At 35.3% G+C, this 18,638-nt stretch overlaps 1 long non-coding RNA gene across 1 annotated transcript in view; it reads right to left on the bottom strand.

Annotated features, from left to right (window-relative positions):
• Positions 1-18,638, bottom strand: part of LOC110353153 (uncharacterized) — a 253,251-nt gene that overhangs the window by 10,770 nt on the left and 223,843 nt on the right. The window contains exon 15 of the long non-coding RNA XR_005266210.2: positions 7,565-7,637. This is a non-coding gene — a long non-coding RNA (uncharacterized lncRNA). The remainder of the gene's footprint in view (positions 1-7,564; positions 7,638-18,638) is intronic.

Here is an 18,638-nt window from a genome sequence, read left to right on the forward strand (position 1 = left end):
CAGTGCAGTATCTCCTATTCTGCCATTTAGATTCTGTGATGATAGACAACAATGTAAAAGCCTAAACCAGATAACATCAAATCCTTTTGTTTCTTATATCATAGAATACAGCTCTCCCCTCTATCATCTGTGGTCAGTAAACTTCCATCGTACCCTGTAGACCATATTCTAACTTTTTTTAATGATTTATATATTATCTATCTGCATACACTTCAAAGTATTCAAGTCAAACCTGTAAGAATCATAAGTAGGATTTATACATGAATTAATGAAATACTTCTGATTTGTCTTTGTTTCTCTTTTTAATGGTTAAGCAGTTCTGGTTTCACCTTTGTCTCCATAGCAGCAAGCAAAGGAATATTTGTGAGATCAGAGGGTTGGACAACCTCTCCTACAAAGAGGTTGAGGGAGCTGGGGTTGTTCAGCCTGGAGAAGATAGTAGTGATAGGACAAGGAGTAATGTCTTTAACCTAAAAGAGAGTAGAGGTAGATCATATATAAGGAAGAAATTCTTTACTCAGAGGGCAGTGAGGTACTGCTAACAGGTAGCCCAGAGGACCTGTGGACGCCCCATCCCCAAAGTGTTCAAGGCCAGGTTGGATGGGGCTTTGGGGTCTAGTGGGTGTTGTACCTGCCCGTGGCAAGGGGTTGGAAACAGATGATCTTTAAGATCCCTTCCAACCTAAACCATTCTGTGATACCTGGGTCCAGTACCCTAGTGCAGCCAGCAGCTATGCTATGCTGACTGGTGTATAAACTGATCAAGCTTCATCATCTGCTATTAGTTGGTCCCAGGACTTTTATTGTTTGTAGAAGATTATAATCTGACATCCCATATCCAGGCTTGGACTGTCAGAGAGAATTTAGATTATTTGGAGCATCCTTAGCATTATACAAATGTGTTTAAAGCTCTCCTTAGTCATTTCCAATATTCTGTTGCCATAAAAGCTTTCATTTGATTTGGAATATATTTAATAATGTTAATTATTGTCCTAATAACAGTACTTTATTTCACTTTTTGAAACGTGATTATATAGTTACTACAATGAAATGTCAACGTTTTTGATTAGTAGTTTTCATACTATTTAAACAGCAAACAATTATAACAGTATGTTTTCATTTATTTTGGTATTGTCTGTAGAAATCAGTAGGTGCGTTCAATTTGATTTAAATCTAAGATTTCTAAAACCCACAGTTGAATTAGTCAGGCAAATAGCTGAGCTGATTAACTTGCTAATTTTAATTATAGACAAGTTTATTACAGGACAATTTTTAGGACACATAGTAGTTAGCTGTTTATTTGCATAGGCATTACGGGAGTCAAGGGCACGGGAATAAAAGAAGAGCAGAAATAGCATGTTGAGATCTTAACAGCAAACTAAGTGCAAACATTAAATATGCTACATGCAGAGAAAGAAAATTTTGTGTCTTTGATAGATGATGTTTAAAAGGGTTATAGTAATGGTATACAAAACAATGAAGGGCACAAAGATTGACGACTTTTACCTAACCCATTTTTAAACTCAAGTAGAAGCACTCATTTCATTATATGAATGGAGTTCAAAGATAATAACTGTGTAGTGGTTAAACAGCCTCTATATTGTAAGTTAACCCTGAGATCAAGAACTTCATAAAAACTAAAAAATGTCAGCTGCTTAAGGAGAATACCTATGTTTGTTTGTTTGTTTGTTTTAAATTTTATTTTCATTTTTAATCCCAGGATAGGCTTTGGACTACTCTGCAAAGACAAACTGATTAATAGAAGGCTAAGAACAGCATTTGTTATGAGCTAGCAGCAACACACAAACTCCCTGAATAGAATAGGATGTCTTTTTTTAACACAGTATCATCTAAGAAGGATACATTAGTTAAGCAGACTGCTTAACCATTCTACTATATCTTACTTTACATTGTTTTTCTTGTGTAAACAAGTCCTGGAAATCATAGGGAGGAAAAGTTTATAAATCTTTTATGGTGCAGGATTTATCAGATGTTGGTCATTATGAAAGTTAGGAAACGGTATTTGGCAAATAACAAATTGGATACAGTTTGTTCATCTTTACGTTCCTCAAGTTTGCCTTTTCCTGGAAACATGAACATAGGCCACTAGCCTTTCCCAGGTGCTACTGGCATCTCTACCAATACACTATTTTCTCCATTCATTTTCAAAAAAATTCATTGCTATATATTTACTCTTCATAAATTTTCTAGAATTGTTTACTTGTAACTTAGCCTGGATTCTACCAGTGCTACTTAAAATAATATGAGCCTGTTATGTAGTATTGTGTTTCCTTTCTAATTGTAAGGTGGGCTAAGCTTCTGATTAGGCAAACAGATTGCAATCAAACTCCTAATATGGCTTACAAGGGTAAAGAATAACAGGGCCTTTAGCGACCTCTGTTCAATACAGGTTTACGGATGGTTCCTTTAAATGTATGTTAACATAGCTTTCCAATTTACTAGAGAGAGGAAACTTACACTGACAAGGAGACGGTGTTATGGGGGTGGAAAATATACAGGATCCAATCAGTGAAGCAGGAGGTGGGAGGAACAGCTGCTTCTTAAGTAATGACATATAAGTAATATTAGTCCCACTGGCTTAATTACATTGTAACCTTAAACAACAAACATCTGTTTTCCATGTTTTCTTCCCAGAGGCCCTGACATTTCCAACATAACCAAACCTTCTTATATTTTTCATGATAAAATAGTTTGAAACAGTAAATAGTAGAAATGTTATTAGTATGAAATTACATCAACAAAAAGATCCATGGGAAAAGCATATCACAGTTTTTTTCAGTTTCCTAGCCTCCTATATGCTACTTGCTTGTATGTTACAAAATGTACAAATGAAGGATGGGGAAATAGTAGATTAAGATGAAGTATATCAGTATTTTTTAATTCCTGTCCTCATGAATGTTTGGAAAGAGCACGCACCTATGATATATGAGACATGCTTAACTTTCAGATCAATTCAGTTTCCAAAATAAAAATAACTGGTGAATCACTGTGCAGATCTCAAACATGTTTCTAAATACCATTAGCTTTTCCTTTCTCTCTTTGGTGTACCTACAAAACAATTCATTCTTGGGTCTTGTGTGCTTGGTGTATGATGTACAGCTGTGATAAAGGGTGAGGGAATCCACATAAGTCTATGTCCCATACAGGAGGTCCAAGCAAATCTTATAGGGCAAAGACTTGTTTATAGTAAACAAGTGTCCCAAAAAAATCTGTTTACATGAAGATTCTGCTAGATATCAAGCGACAGGTCCCTAGATATACCTAAAACAAGACAGCTAGGTAGGAAGCGGATAAGTAGGAAATGTAGGCAAGCTGGGTAGTCTTGAAAATATGGCTATGCACTTGTCTTTCCATACAAACTTACTTAAAATCAAGATCTTGATAATGTTCAGTGGAATTTATCTACAGTGTGGGAAAAAATTTTTGAAGAAGTATTATGAATTCAGAAAAAAAAAAAAAGGTAGAAAAAAAGATTTCAAGATACTGTAAATTGCAATATATTCATGTATTTCAAGAAAGATGCATTAAAGATGGTGTTCATGTATAGAATGTGTTTTAATGTTTAATGCAAAAAACATTAAAATAATGTTGTACATTTTCTAGATATTTGCATAGTACATACAAGGTTAGGTCTGTGTATACAGCATTTTACAAATCTATGAGCTGTGGAAACTCACAATTGCAGATAAAATCTCACCCCCCAAACTCCAATACTAATGACACACTAAAAAGATACTTGCAAACACTCCCACCTGAAGAAAAAAAAATATTTGAAATATACATTCTAAACATAATAATACTGTGTTTTGTTATGTGTGCCTAAAATTAGTTTAATATGGGCAAAAACTAATTGATGTCTAAAAAGAAAAAGAGAAAGAATGAATACAATCTTTGTATAACTTTTTTTTTTATTTTTCCAAGAAAAGTTAATACTGTGCTTCCTTGAGTGCAAAAATGTGTAATTCACAGAATCACAGAATCATCTAGGTTGGAAGAGACCTCCAAGATCACAGAGTCCAACCTCTGACCTAACACTAATAAGTTCTCCACTAAACCATATCCCTAAGCTCTACATCTAAATGTCTTTTAAAGACCTCCAGGGATGGTGACTCAACCACTTCCCTGGGCAGCCCATTCCAGTGCCTAACAACCCTCTCAGTAAAGAAGTTCTTCCTAAAATCCAACCTAAACCTCCCTGGGCACAACTTTAGCTCATTCCCCCTTGTCCTGTCACCAGGCACGTAGGAGAATAGACCAAACCCCACCTCGCTACAGCCTTCTTTGAGTTATCTATAAAGTGTGATAAGGTCGCCCCTGAGCCTCCTCTTCTCCAGGCTGAACAATCCCAACTCCCTCAGCTGCTCCTCATAGGACTTGTTCTCCAGACCCTTCACCAGCTTCGTTGCCCTTCTCGAGCACTCGCTTGAGCACCTTGATCCTCAATGTCCTTCTTGTAGCGAGGGGCCCAAAACTGAACACAGCACTTGAGGTGCGGCCTCACCAGAGCTGAGTACAGGGGGGCAATCACTTCCCTAGCCCTGCTGGTCACACTGATTCTTATACAAGCCAGGATGCTGTTGGCCTTCTTGGCCACCTGAGCACACTGTTGGCTCATATTCAGCCAACTATCAACCAATACTCCCAGGTCCTTCTCCATCAGGCAGCTTTCCAAACACTCACCTCCCAGCCTGTAGAGTTGCTTGGGGTTGTTATTCCCCAACTAGTTTGTCTACCTAGCAGTTAGACAATTCACCACTATTTTGTCTACTTAGCAGTTTTCACAGACCTACAATAGATTTTACTTTTAAATTGCTCTTTCCATGTTATCACAAGAGAATATTTTTGCTGAGCTGCTGCTGCCATGACACTTGTCCAGGATAATACCACTGTAACTGGATGATCTTGCCTCACATGATTTAGATGTTTAGTTGAAAACAAAAGTTTAGTAAACAGCCATGAATATTTCCAAATTTAAACTGGGTCGAGGTAAATATTCAAATGCAGCTATCAGACTCCATGGGAAAAACTCAAATTAAGGTTCCCTATGAACACTGTGGCTTGAGATCTGTCAGCTTCCTCAGTTTTATTTTATTTTTTCCATGTTTTTAAAACATGTTCCTCAACACTAAAAGAAATGCCTAAAATCTGGAAATTTTACATGAGCAACAACCTAGTCTACTCAAAAGTTCTCTATAGCTTGTTTGATGACATTTAATTCCTTAAAATTGGAACTGGTCAGCAGTGCTCCTACTGTGGAATTCAGTCCCTGCTTGTTTGTTGTCTTGTGGTAGGTTTCTGTACTTTCTCTGGGCCTGATTCAAAGATGTTGCTCTTAATACTGCAGTATTTTTTTGGAGCTAGATGTTATTTTACAGGGCATGCTTAGCTGTAAAAAGGAAGTAAAAAAGGAAGTTTTTACTTCCTTTTATTCAGGAAGTAAAAACTGCTGAATTGAGATATGTACTATTTGTATTTTATGTCCCATTACATGTAGTATACATAAACTGCTAACGATGACCAGGAAGCCTGCTCAGGTACTGCATCACATCATCCACATGGCTCCTTGGTTTGCTTTGGATCATTCCAAAGCTGGAGTTGGGAGTGCTCCCAAATGCTAGGATGAATGACAGTGCATCAAATTTAGCTTCCTCTACCTACACAGTCTTTTAAAAATACTAACTCAGAATATTTAGCGCTCTCAAGTGCACCCTCTTGCCACTCTCTCGGTTCTTTCTGTAACCTCAGTTTCATGCAATAAAATCAAAACCTCTCTGATAGTCTGCATTATTACAGACACTTTGAAATTTTAAAATAGCACAGTAATAATTAAGGCAACAGAGCAGTGTGATGTTGGGATCAGAAGATAGCTAGGCCCAAAGGCTGGGCACCTTGAATTGTGCAGATACAAATCTGTACACATTACTTTGTGGACAGATATAGTTGTTAAGATATTTGAAATCTGTACTGTTGCGAATGTGAGGGAAAAAACAAACAAAAAAATCCAATGTTGTTTTTCTGATATATACTTGCAGGTATGGGCAGGATTAATACTAGCATCTTATCTGTATCACTGATGATGTACATTATACACCTTGGAACCTCATTCTCTTCAAGTCTGTACCCAACTTGAACTATCACTATTAACTTTCGTGAACAGTGAATCTTCCCATCAAACTCAAAATGTGTGCAAGGGACTTTGTCATCTTACACAACTGCTCTGCCATGGGTCTTAAAACACACTGTTAATAGAGGACACATTTCAATCAATCTGCAAAGGTTGAGAGGATGTAATGAGAAAGATGGAAATAAGCAGTAAGGTGGCAGCAGCAGTGATTGTTTCTTCTGTTTGTGACAGTCTTTTGTGGAACAGGGCAAAGGAGTGAGGTTCTGCCACGTTTTGAGAGGGTATCCCAGAGAGATTGTGGATGTCCTATCCCTGGAGGTGTTCAAGACCAGGTTAGATGAGGCCCTAAGCAATCCGGTCTAGTGGGTGGCATTCCTGCCTACGGCAGGGGGTTGGAACAAGATGATCTTTAAGGTCCCATCTGACCCAAGACATTCCATGCTTCTATGATGTGTAAATCTCAGTTTCTACGAATGTTAGCCTTGGCTTAGTCTGAAGGATTTAAGAATATCCCAATTTGTAAAGAGTTCTACAGTTTAATATAAAAAAGATCCAAAATAGTCTAAACTTTCCAGAAGAACATGTAGAATATTTTAGCCTGGCAAATAAGGCAATTGAGTCTAGGTTTTTCCTATTTACAGTCAAAACCCATTTTCTTCCAAAATAAACACGCATGGTACTGGAATCCTTACTCTGAATCAAATAATTATAGAAAAACAATGGCAGAAGGGCAGTGAGAGGTCTTTTCTTCACCCCTTTGTGCTGAAGAATGATCTATCCTGGTGCTTCTCAATCTCTGTTCGTAGACTTGATATTTAACTGTACTGAAAAAAAAATCTGCTATTTTTCTTATTCAGATTTTTCTGTTTTTTCATGTTTTTCATGACTGGAAAACAGAATTTGCCTGTTGCTTTGTGCTAGGATAATTTATGAGTTTCTAAGCAAAGGACTTAACCGTCTTCATTATGTAATGCCAAATATTCAGACAATAGAAGCTAAGCCTGTTGTCAAATCGCATTTTCAATTGACATTCTGTGAGACGTTAGGAGTCACTACATATATCTTCGGTGCATGTGGGAGTCATGACATTAAAAATGACATAAAACTTATTATGCAGACAGAAAATAAACATTTTCTTCCCTTAAAGAATATAAGATTGATAGATAATTACTTTGCTTGCCAAGGAGAGACTTCAATGATCAGTATAAATCATAAGGTGATTAAGTTGGTAGGGCAATGAGAGATAAATCAGTGCCCTGAAGATGACTTGTAATTGCTTGTTGCAGGATACATGGCTGAATGATATTTTGTAAAGACCATACTGTGCATCTATCTAATTGGGTTGGATGTGTTAGAGAGTCTATAACAGAGCTAGCTGAATAAGTCAAAGACCACCCACATATGAACCAAATGACTTACGTGTCTGTGGGACACTCAGGAAAATCTGTACTTATGGCTCTATCTCAACTTCATCAGGAACTTCCTAGGCTGCCTTAAAAAAGGATAGAAAAAGAAACAAAAGGTTGATGCAATTCGTTTCATGTAATGCTTCTAAAACCAACGATATGGAGACAAAAGTGACATGCAGTCATAGCGACAGCTATGCTATTTTGGAATGTTCTGCGTGTACATATTTCATAATTGGATTCAAATGACCAGAAAGTGACACTTCTCCCACAAGCAGTCAGACGGCTCTTGCAGCCAAATCTGATAAATCATTTGGAATCAAAATCTTAAGAAATTAAGACTTTGCAGTTTGTGACCTTTTAGTACTGGAGGTTTACAAATAATATATTCATAAAAATCAGCTTAATTAACATGTGCATCTGGAGAAAGGCAGTAAATAAGTATTATAAAATTGAAATAAATTGTAGTACAGGTTTATCAGTGGGCTTCATAGTCTAGAGAATTGCCTCATGTCTGTTTCACAACCTGGGCAAAATGAATGTTTATATATAATCTCCATCTATTTTACTGTTTTCCCTGTGAATTCTGAATTTTTGTTTTGTTCTCATTTAATGTCTATATCCAGATTTACTTCAGTGTCATTTTATTTTAACATACCTGATATTAGAGAAGTAAAAGTCAGGAATTTATTAAATGTTGTTGCTTACTCAACATGCTTACATTTAAGCAAATGTATTTATTTGGTATGGATTACAACAATACAAGTATTTATATGACATTCGGGCTTAATCAGTGGCTAATTCCTGTTGTACTGGCAGCTGTAGCAATAAAGAAAAGATAATGTTCCTTATGTTCAGATGACTTAAAGATTACAAATGCAAATCGTACTCTGGGCAAAAAGACACATCATGGAAATAAAATTTTAAAAAGTGTAATAGTTTGATTAGCTACATATAGCAGCTGTTGGTTTTTGTTTGCTTGTTTTCTTTTAGGTTTCATCTTTCTTTAAAAAAAATGGGATAAAACATTATGAAAAGAGGGGACAGCATGAATAGATGGATTTAAAAAAAAAAAAGCTAGAAAGACAGAAAGTCAGGATTACATATTTGCCCAGTAGACTGCTAAAAAGAGTACAGTAAATCTGAGATTATTTAATCAGAGTCCCTCAGTTTTATTGCTTTCTAACTGAGAATAGATAGGGACTCAGAAAGAGTTTGCAAACACATGAGCATTAGAGACTCTTCAGAGTGCTTATTAAAGCCGTTCACTGTCTGCATATTGCCATGGCTACTATGCAAGCATGTAATTCAAAGAGCAGTGAACATGGCATCGTTCAAAAGTCCAAACGTTATTCTAGATTAAAACTGTATTGCCCAAGTCTTTGTAAGGAGCCAAAGATAAAACTTCATCAGAGCTCCTCCAAAGTTTATAAGCTGTTCAAAATTGAGATTCATCCTTCTGAATGAAGCTGGTCAGTATCTTTCTAAAACCAAAGTAGATGAATAAAACAACAAATTTATTTCACCCATTTTTCTAATGGTCAAATCCAGTTTTAAATTTCATTTATGTTTATATTTCATGTTAAATCCTCAATGGTAAATGAGTGAGAAGCTTCAGCAAAATAGCTTGCAGTCTGTTGAATTCAAGGTAAATCTATCTGGTTGATTTAGAATGATGAACTCTGCTATCTGGAGGGTTTCATGGCTCTCTCAGCTTGCCTGAATTATGCCAAGTTAACCTTCAGAAGAAAATACAAATAATTTGAAATATGTGGTAACAAGAACAATTAAAAATACACTGCAGTGCTAACTATGTTTAGTTTTAACATGGATACTTCACTCCAATAGTCACAATCTCCTAGTAAAACTAGTTTGCTGAACATAATGGAATGGTGATATTCCATTTACCACTTGATTATACTCTATTTTCACTTACCCTTTGTCAAACCTTTTGAGTCATGACAATTTCTTTTTCCTGTCAAGATTAAAACAAGGGACCTTTTCTTTTATCCATGCGTAACAATGAGAGAAATCAGCTAGACTTTTAGTAAGTGATGAACTTGTTACCTTTCTGTACTGGTTTCTTAAAGAACATGTTAAGTTAGATTTTCAGTTCTGATAGTTCTGTGCTGTTACATCAAATCTGGTTATTTAAATATAAGCAAATAAAGTAGGGAGTTGGGAAGATAGTACACAGGAGAGGTGAACAGGGTAGGCCTCAGACATTTGAACTTTGTTAAATTACTATATTTATGAAATAAATATAAAGGTTTAAAGATTTCAAGGCTTCAGTTGGATAAACTGGAGCACTAGTATCTGCTGCTGTTCATGGCTCTGTAGCCACATCTTCGTATACAGTAGGGAAAAACAATTCTTCACAGACTCTTCCAAATAATCTTGAATAGCTTTCTTGGACTCAAACACTTTAAAAGTTTCTATTTTACCAGAACTACCCCCTCTACCAGGGACGTATATTCTATTTTCAACACCACTGGTGATATTTTCATTTCCACCATCACTGTCTGAATAGTGAAGGGGAAGACCATATGGCACTGAACTGCCACCGATTGGCAGTTGTACTTAAAGTGAACCTTCATGATGGTGCATGATGTTATATATTCATATATATATTAGATAAAGAGGAGATGGTCCTCCTCATAACCTTGGATGCTTATGTCTAAAGGGTACAGAAGGTTAGATACCATTTTTGAGTCACCACCAATAAATGTCTTTGAGAAAAAATCAGATATTTAGTCAGGGAAGTAGCCTAGATCTTTCCTACCTCTGTTTTCTACAGTTCTGTGCTAGACCCATGACATTCTTTTCCATGTTTCCTACCCTTTCGCAGTGACCTGATAAAAGAATTGCAAACATGGGAGATGAAATTTCGGTATTACCTGGAGCAGCAGATGGAAAGAGAGAAGTCAGAACCATTAAACCATTTCTCCTTTTATTCTGGGAATTAAAGTTGAGGATAAGAGGTGTTTTCCCTTGGCCAGGGAGGCGGAGGGAAAGGAAGGATAATGCCAGCTGCTCTGTTACCCACGAAAGCAAGATCTCACTAATTTGATATTCTTTCCCACCTACAAATAGAGAATAATTATCTCCTAAAAATATTTATACATCCATATTGATTTCAAATAGAACACATGCTTCCAAAAATGTAATAGAGAGATGTATGTTCCAATAATGAAGGTTATAAAATATTTAAATACTTCCTCCGCTTCTCTCAAGAGGAAATGCCAAATAGCAAAGAGGAAGGAGATTCCAGCTTCTCTTGTTTTTAGTGTGAGGTTCTTATTCCCCTTTGCTTTATCACTCTCTGCTCCCAGAATAAAAGCTATTACTATTTTGTGATGCATATCCTGATCCAAACTTCATACATATGTATTGCCATATGTTTCACACATCATATGCTTTCCTTAGTTTCATTTCAGGTTCAACATCAACACTCTTTACCCATCACGCTTATATACACATACTTTGTTCATTTCACACATCTTCCTATGTTTGCAGAGTCAAATACAGAAAGAAGTTGAATTGACTAATATATCTTATGTGGAAGAAGCAACTCGAGCCTATATGTAGGCCCTTCTATGTCATTCTTACTCACTGCTTACTTAAAAAGACTAATATAAGATATTCCCTGACTATATGAATCTAAACTATACTCTCTTGCCTGTGAAGGAGTGAAATTTCAGAGAAATTAAGAAAAACTATTATTTTATGTAAAGCACCAGGAGGAAATGCAAGCAGATTTGAGTATTCCTAGGCAGCATTACAAACTAAAATTTTAGATTCCTTGCTACCTTGTGGAATCCCTTGTTCTACTTAATGTGGAGGTTACCCTGGGGACAGGTAGTTATTGAATTAGGGATCCTCAGAGGCCAACATCCTGGACAAGGTGCAACCTAGAGCAAAGATGCAGCTTGTTTCTGCAACTCAGGATGCTTGAGAGAAGAGACCTAGAAAGAAGTTTTAGACTCCAAAGAGGGTCTCAGGCTTTTCCAGGCAATCAGGTCCCAGCTATACACAAAGGATCCTGCTTCTAAGGAGTGAATGACAAAGAAAATATGATAGAAAGGAAGGGCTGGAGGTGTTTGTTCTCATCTTTAAATCTCCTAAGAAATTGCAAAGGAACTGCCTATGGACTTTTTGGATTTGAAGCATTCTTCTAAGATAAAATAACGTGATGGATAGGTGAAATGACTACTACAGAAGGCATACAAAGGATGTTCCCCTGGAATTTCAAGGTGGGATGGGTTTTGTTATTTTGTTTACTTGGTTGTTTTTTGTTTGGTTGGTTTTGTTGTTGTTTTTGTTGTTTTTGCTTGTTTGTTAAAAATAACATCTGTTTGTTAAAATAACATCTGGATTTACCATCCAGATACCTGAGGAATGAGTTATAGTGATGTTTTGTTTTTTGTTTTTACCAGGAATGAGATGATATAGCAGTTTTTTTCCTAATTTCTGCTCTTAGCCCACAATGACATCATTCCAGCTTTATTATGTAGCAGATGATGTGAAATGGCATTTCTTATTATGTTTAAATTTTAGTCTCCACTTATAGTGTATAAGAACATTAGCATTTGAAATTGTGAATGGCGTATAATAGTGTTAGGTATCTCACCAATGTATTTTAAGATCTTATAAGGGAATATTGTATGCATTTCTAGACTGTGATCCTTTTGTTTTGTTTTCTACTTTGCATTGTAGTTATGGATAGGAAGTGTTTATGTTGTGGATGCTTAAAAAAGGTTAAAAAATTAAGAGCTCTTTTCTGCTTTAGTGGAAGAATTTGATTGGTTTCATGACTCGTAATATTTTGGATCCCAAGCTGAGAGATCTTACGCAGTTATGGTGTTATTCATGGACAAGCTGACTTTTGAACCTTTTGGACATCAAAGAACAAATTTTGGATTATTTTGGAAATGTTTACAATTATTAACGTAACAATTTTAGATTAGTGATAACAGAATCACTGTTAAATTTATCAGGTGGCTTACCAAAATTTATTGGTGCAGTAGTTCTATTCTACTGATACCAGAGAAAAAGTAGATGGGTTTCACAAAATGCAGATGTTACAGTTCTCTGTATGAGGGGCATACAAAATCTGGATGTTTTCATTTATATCTCTTTTGTTCCTTGTCAAATATAATTCAGTTTTAACCGTGTTCTGCAGTTCTATTTCAGTGTGAGAATGTGACATACTATAATAAAACTGGTAGTTCAGTGCTCACCAGGAAAGTAGAATACCTGGGTTCATCTCCCTTCTCCAAATTCTGAGAAATAAGGAGAGCAGATAGTATTTCAACAACAGGGCTGCAAGATAAATTGAATGTACATTCACACCACTCTTAGTCAGTCACCCAGAATGGTACTGATGTGTGGATGTGTTGTGAGACACCCAGTGCAAAAGACAGGCTCTAGAAATAGGTAGGTCAGGATCCCTTGTGAACGTAGGCCTGAGACAGACCAGAGGGAAGTTTGGCAGCATGAAGTCCACAGGCATCTCCTGACAAAACTGAGATTCTGATGGAGAAGGCTTGGTGCTACATAATTACATCGTGAGGGCACCAAAATAGTGGTTTCAGGAATCTCTTTTGTGCTTGAATGTGGGACTTGTCAAATGGTGACATTGTAATGTGCTGACTCTAGTAATACTAGAAAATTGTGTCTTACTGTTTTTAATGGGTAAATACTGTTAAAATAATTTAGTATCAGTAGGCTCAGGAAAGAGTGACTGCCACAACCTCAGTGAAGAATTATGTTAGTAGGAATAGGGCACCTAAATACTTACAGGTTCTTAGGATCTAAGTGGAAATGAATATGATTTGCAAACAATGATTGAGCTTTATTCCTTTATTCTTCCTCTTCCAGATAAGTAGCTTTTACCCTCAAATGGAAAAAAAAAAAAAAAAAAAAAAAAAAAGGAAAAAAATCACAAAAAATTCTTCCAATAATTACTGAACCCCTGAAGAACAGGATTGCACATGCTTATGCACAAAATCACAATATCTCTTGTGACAGGTATTTGAGTAAAATTTGGAGGAGGAAGAGATCAGCAAGCAAGCTTTTCTTGTATATATTTAAGAGCTAGAAAGGGAAAAATTCTTCACAGGAAAAAGACAAACAAAAATACAAAAACAACTGTCATGGACAGGCAGCCTTTGAGGAAGCAGGTAGGAATTAAGTGTTTTGTTATCTAAGGGTTAGCTGTCTGTCTTAGAAGGATCCTGCTCAAATCACTAACTTGACCTGCAACAAACCCCACAGTATGGGTGAGAGCTAGCTATTTCCTTAGAATTCTGCAATATCCTGGTTCATCACCACTGTTAACCTTTGTGGGGAGAGGCACCTCACTTGACCTCTACCCTTCCAGAACCCTAAATATCAGAGGAAACAACCATTCATTTGGTATTTATACTAAGAATACTGCTTTATTCTCCTTTGACATTTATATACAGTTACATTATGGTTGTTCAGATAAATGTCAGATGAAAGGTTTCCAAATATGACATTTTTTAATAGTATGCCTAAAAATGTTGTGGTCAAATGAAGGACTGTGATTCATGTGGCACTTAAAATGATCTACCTGTCTTCCGCACACAACTTGTAGGCTAATTCCAGTTAAGCAGAGATCAGAATGGTAGCACCCAAGCAGAAAGGAGAACAGGAACGTTCTCTGCTGAATTAAGCAAGTTGAAGCATAAAACACCATTTTCAATACCAAATTTATTTGTTTGTAGATATTTGATGTTTTGTGGGATTTTGGTTTAGCAAATTTAGTAGAACACAGCAAGATACTAAAATCACCAATACATGTGCACACCTCACTTAAGAGAATACAAAAATTGCGTTGTGTGGTTGAACCACAGTACAACTCTAATCCTAATTATTGTTCTTTATAATATTCTCACTGTCAAGATACTGGGCATCCACGGTTGCCGTGAAGGAATAAATAGTTTGAAACCAGCTCATCAGAAAAGGACTTGTGAGAGTGTAGTTGCAGCTACGTTTTTAGTTTTCAAGTATGTTTAGATGTACAAAATATGATATCTACAGTCACTCCTTAGTGTTGCAACAAAATTTTAAAAATAAAATTAATTGAGAACACTTTTTCTTCTTTACTGGTTACCTTTAGTTCAAACACCTTTTTGAAACTAGTCAAAGTATCCTCAAATCAAGTCTGTAGTGGGCAGAAATTTAACTTGAATGATAGAAGGCAGGAAAAGATCTTTCCACTTCACCTGTATCATTCTTCCTGTCTCTTTTTTCCACCTCTTTTTTATGAGTAATCATATTGTTTTTAATAATACAGAGAAAATTTGCATATTTGAGATGAAGGAACCTCTCTTCTGGACTTATATTCATTTTATTCCAAAGATGCAATTGATATTGTGAGCTCTCAATCTACCTTTTTAACAGCAATGTGTAGTTGATTGTGAGGTTTTGTTGTATTAAGTCTCTGCTTTTTCTCTGTATCTCCATGGAATCGGGTATATAAAGAGAATTATTTCAGCTGTTCATGGGACATTTTATTTAATTATACATACCACCTTTTCCTGGCAGCATGCCTAGAAATATCTCACTATGATTCAAACAATGATCATTACATATCATTAATTCCCTCCATGGAACAAGACAATAAGGAAAGTTCTGGGTAAGCTAGTTTTCATTTTCACCTAGTTCTACATGCTTTTATCTCCTGGAATTCTCTGCTAAAAAGAAAAATGTCTGTTCACCACTGTCACCTACGTTCCTCCACTGGTGTTATCAGCCATATTCATTAAATGGTCATAGGCCAAAACTTCAACAATTTAGTCTCTGTATGCAGATTTTTTTATACAGTTGAAACTGGTTTGGGTCCAGTTTTTGTCTGAAACGTGCTGGTCTTTAGGGTTTTGTGCTTGCTTTGGTACCTAACTCTTCCATAGACCCTGAACTTTTCACCATGCGCTGAAGAAGTATAGACACCAAAGAAACTCAAACCTCATGCTATAGAGATAAGAAACTGATGCATAGCTTCAAAAAGGTCATTTCTATGTTGTTTCATGAGGCAAAATGGTATAGCAATCTTGTCTATTACAGTAACTATTTAATCATTTAACATGTTGAAGAGGAAAGTGAAATCGGAATTTGAAAATTTAAACTTGATTTGAAAACAATTATGAATTATAAAAATATAATTCTTTTAATGCAGTCATAGATTTCAGTCTGAATTGATAATACATTGAAACAAGCAATATTCCTTTTACTGATATTTGTAATTTTTTCATGAAAAAGAATTTCACCCATCAAAAAATTTTAATTATATTGGCTGATCATTGCAGATGTGGGCAAGCATAATGTTTAAAGGCAGAAAGAAAACCTGTATATTGTGGACTCGTTTCATCATTTTGATGTGCATGCAGATGAATAATGGGAAAAGTAGAAGGGAGAGAACTAGAAAAATGCTAGAAAGTAAAATGATCAAACCAAGTAATTTAGTATTTGCAAACTGGTATTTCTTGCATATTTATCTTGAAGTGGAGGATATGACAAGGGAAGCAAACAAATCCTAAACCTTTTATTTCATGTTATTTAGCCTGTGATAAATGAAAACGTATCTTGCAATTACAGACTAATCACTGGAAAAGAAATCTGTCATAATTCCAGTACAAAACATTTCCAGTGGGGGCCCTGATCAGTATGACACTTCAAAGAACAGAACAAAAACAGCTTTGTTAAAATAACATTTTTTGAAATTTTAGATGAAGAGTTCTGAACCAGATAGAAGGTTTTGTCTGAGGTTTGTTGGACGTCGAAAGTCTGTGGAAAAGATACAAGCTGAATTTGGATCCAGATCAGACTTAACCATTTTACTGTTGTTCTTTTAATTCCCAGAGCACTCAAAGGACTTCCCTAAGGACATGATAATAAGATAAAAACTCAACTGCAAATAATAAGTGTGATTTTCTTAAAAAAGTTTATTTCAGTTGTACTAGATGAAACATTTATGTTACTGAACAAGGAATTTAATTATTTGTTCTTAAACACATGGATTTTTTATATTTTCTAAGTCTTGTCTCATTTTGTTGTCACAGAAAAAAAAAAAATAGTAATTACCTAAATTTCCTCTTAGGTTCAGATTTTCCGTACCATTTTACCAGTGCTGGCCACAAGAGCTATCATATGGGAACAGACGTGCTCAAACTTCATGACAAATATTTTAATTTTACTAAGTATAATAAATATAGCCATTCTTTTCATCATACAATTAAATAAACATCAGAATTGGAAACACTTGTTTAGTGTTAATTAACATGGTATCTGGGTTAGTACTAATTGTGGTATTCTTTCTTTAGGATAGAAACTATTCCTATGGAAGATGCTCCCCATTGATGACTTGACATTAGCACTGATCCACCATTCAGTTGGATAGTCCCGAAAAACTCTTCAGGAACTCATGGAGGATTTTTTTTTTTATTATTATTTTTGAAGCCTATCCAAAGGTAATTAACTTTATCTCATAAAATCATGGTATGAAAATTAATTTTATACATATTTACTTCACCAACATTTCTGTTAGATGACAGATATGAAATTGGCATAGATTTACATAGATTCATATAGTTTACCTAGATTCAGATTGAATATCCTTGCACAGGATTTAACGGGACTAATTAGTTAGATCTCTTAGATATATAACTTTTTGACTATATATCCTTTTTTAATGAAGTATTTCTAAACTTCTGAAATATTACAGAGTAACATACAAAATAACCTGGAAACAGAAAATATGTATATATTGCATAATTCTATCTAATTCAGCAGGAAAGGAAAGAATAAGAGATATTAAAGTATGAGATTTACTTAACTGAACTGTTCAAAGGTATTCCACAGAACTTAAAAAACATGTTATATGCTTTTTATTTTATTAATCATCCATCCTTATACAAAGAAACCCTTTAAAATGAATGGGAAAAAAATAGTCTGTACTTCTTCCAAAACATGTACTTCAAATGAGGTTAAAAGAAAATAATATACATATATATATTTATCAAAAACATCCCTTATAAATGTCAGAGAGACCAGTCAGAAAAGAATGGTCACTGCCACACTTGGAGTTTTGTTTTTCCATGTCTGGACTAGGTTTGCCTTCTTACCATGAGGAGGAAATTCACATCTGCTGAAGTTTTTGTAGTAATTTATAATTCCAACTGCTAAAATTTGAAACAGACCTCTGTTAAATGAAAAGGCGATGTTAAAAAAAAAAACAAAAAAAACTTTATAATGTATTCCATAAGATGGGGGAAGTGTATGGGGGAGAAAAGGGATGTTTATAAGTCATTACAGCCAGAGGATCAAGGAACCCAAATAAAATTATCATGGAGATAAGAGAGGATCTTTATTTCTTACATGTTAAGATCTGTAAGATGTTACATGGCCAAAATCCCTACTTCTCATTTATAACATTTATATCTGTATTGGAGAATCTGAAGTGAGAAAGCACATTATGGTTTTCTAGTCTGGTCACATTTTAGATGCATTTGGCTTTGGATCTTATTCTGTGTTGGTTTGTTGTTTGTTTGTTTTCTTTTCTTTGAATCTCCATGATAAAGAACCACTGATCATACATTGGCACCTACTAAACCAAATTATCACATCAGTAGATGAGCAAAACTACCAACAAAAAAGAACATCCAAAGAGACAATCGGAAGGTAGGCAGCTCTAAAATTTGAAATAGGCAACTGGATTGACTAGTTCTGGAAAAAGATAGACCAGATCTGAGGTGGTAGAAATGTGGGTACTTTCACACAAATTATGGAAAATTTTATTAACTAAAATTTGTTGGCATAACATTAATAAAATAATGCCTATATAAACATATAGAGTTTAAATCATATAAAAATGACTGTGTTATAGACGCAATTTATTTAGATAAGGGAGACCATACATTTATTTACAATAATTAGGCTCCAAAAAGACGGGTTGGATAGAAGACAATACATATAGCATGTCGTTCATTTTGAGACTATTCTAGAATAATAAAAACTGTTATTTTGTTGGTAGGAAGAAGCCAAGGTTTATCAGTCACTGCCAG

Source organism: Anas platyrhynchos, chromosome 5 (genome assembly GCF_047663525.1).
Source record: "Anas platyrhynchos isolate ZD024472 breed Pekin duck chromosome 5, IASCAAS_PekinDuck_T2T, whole genome shotgun sequence".
NCBI lineage: Eukaryota > Metazoa > Chordata > Aves > Anseriformes > Anatidae > Anas > Anas platyrhynchos.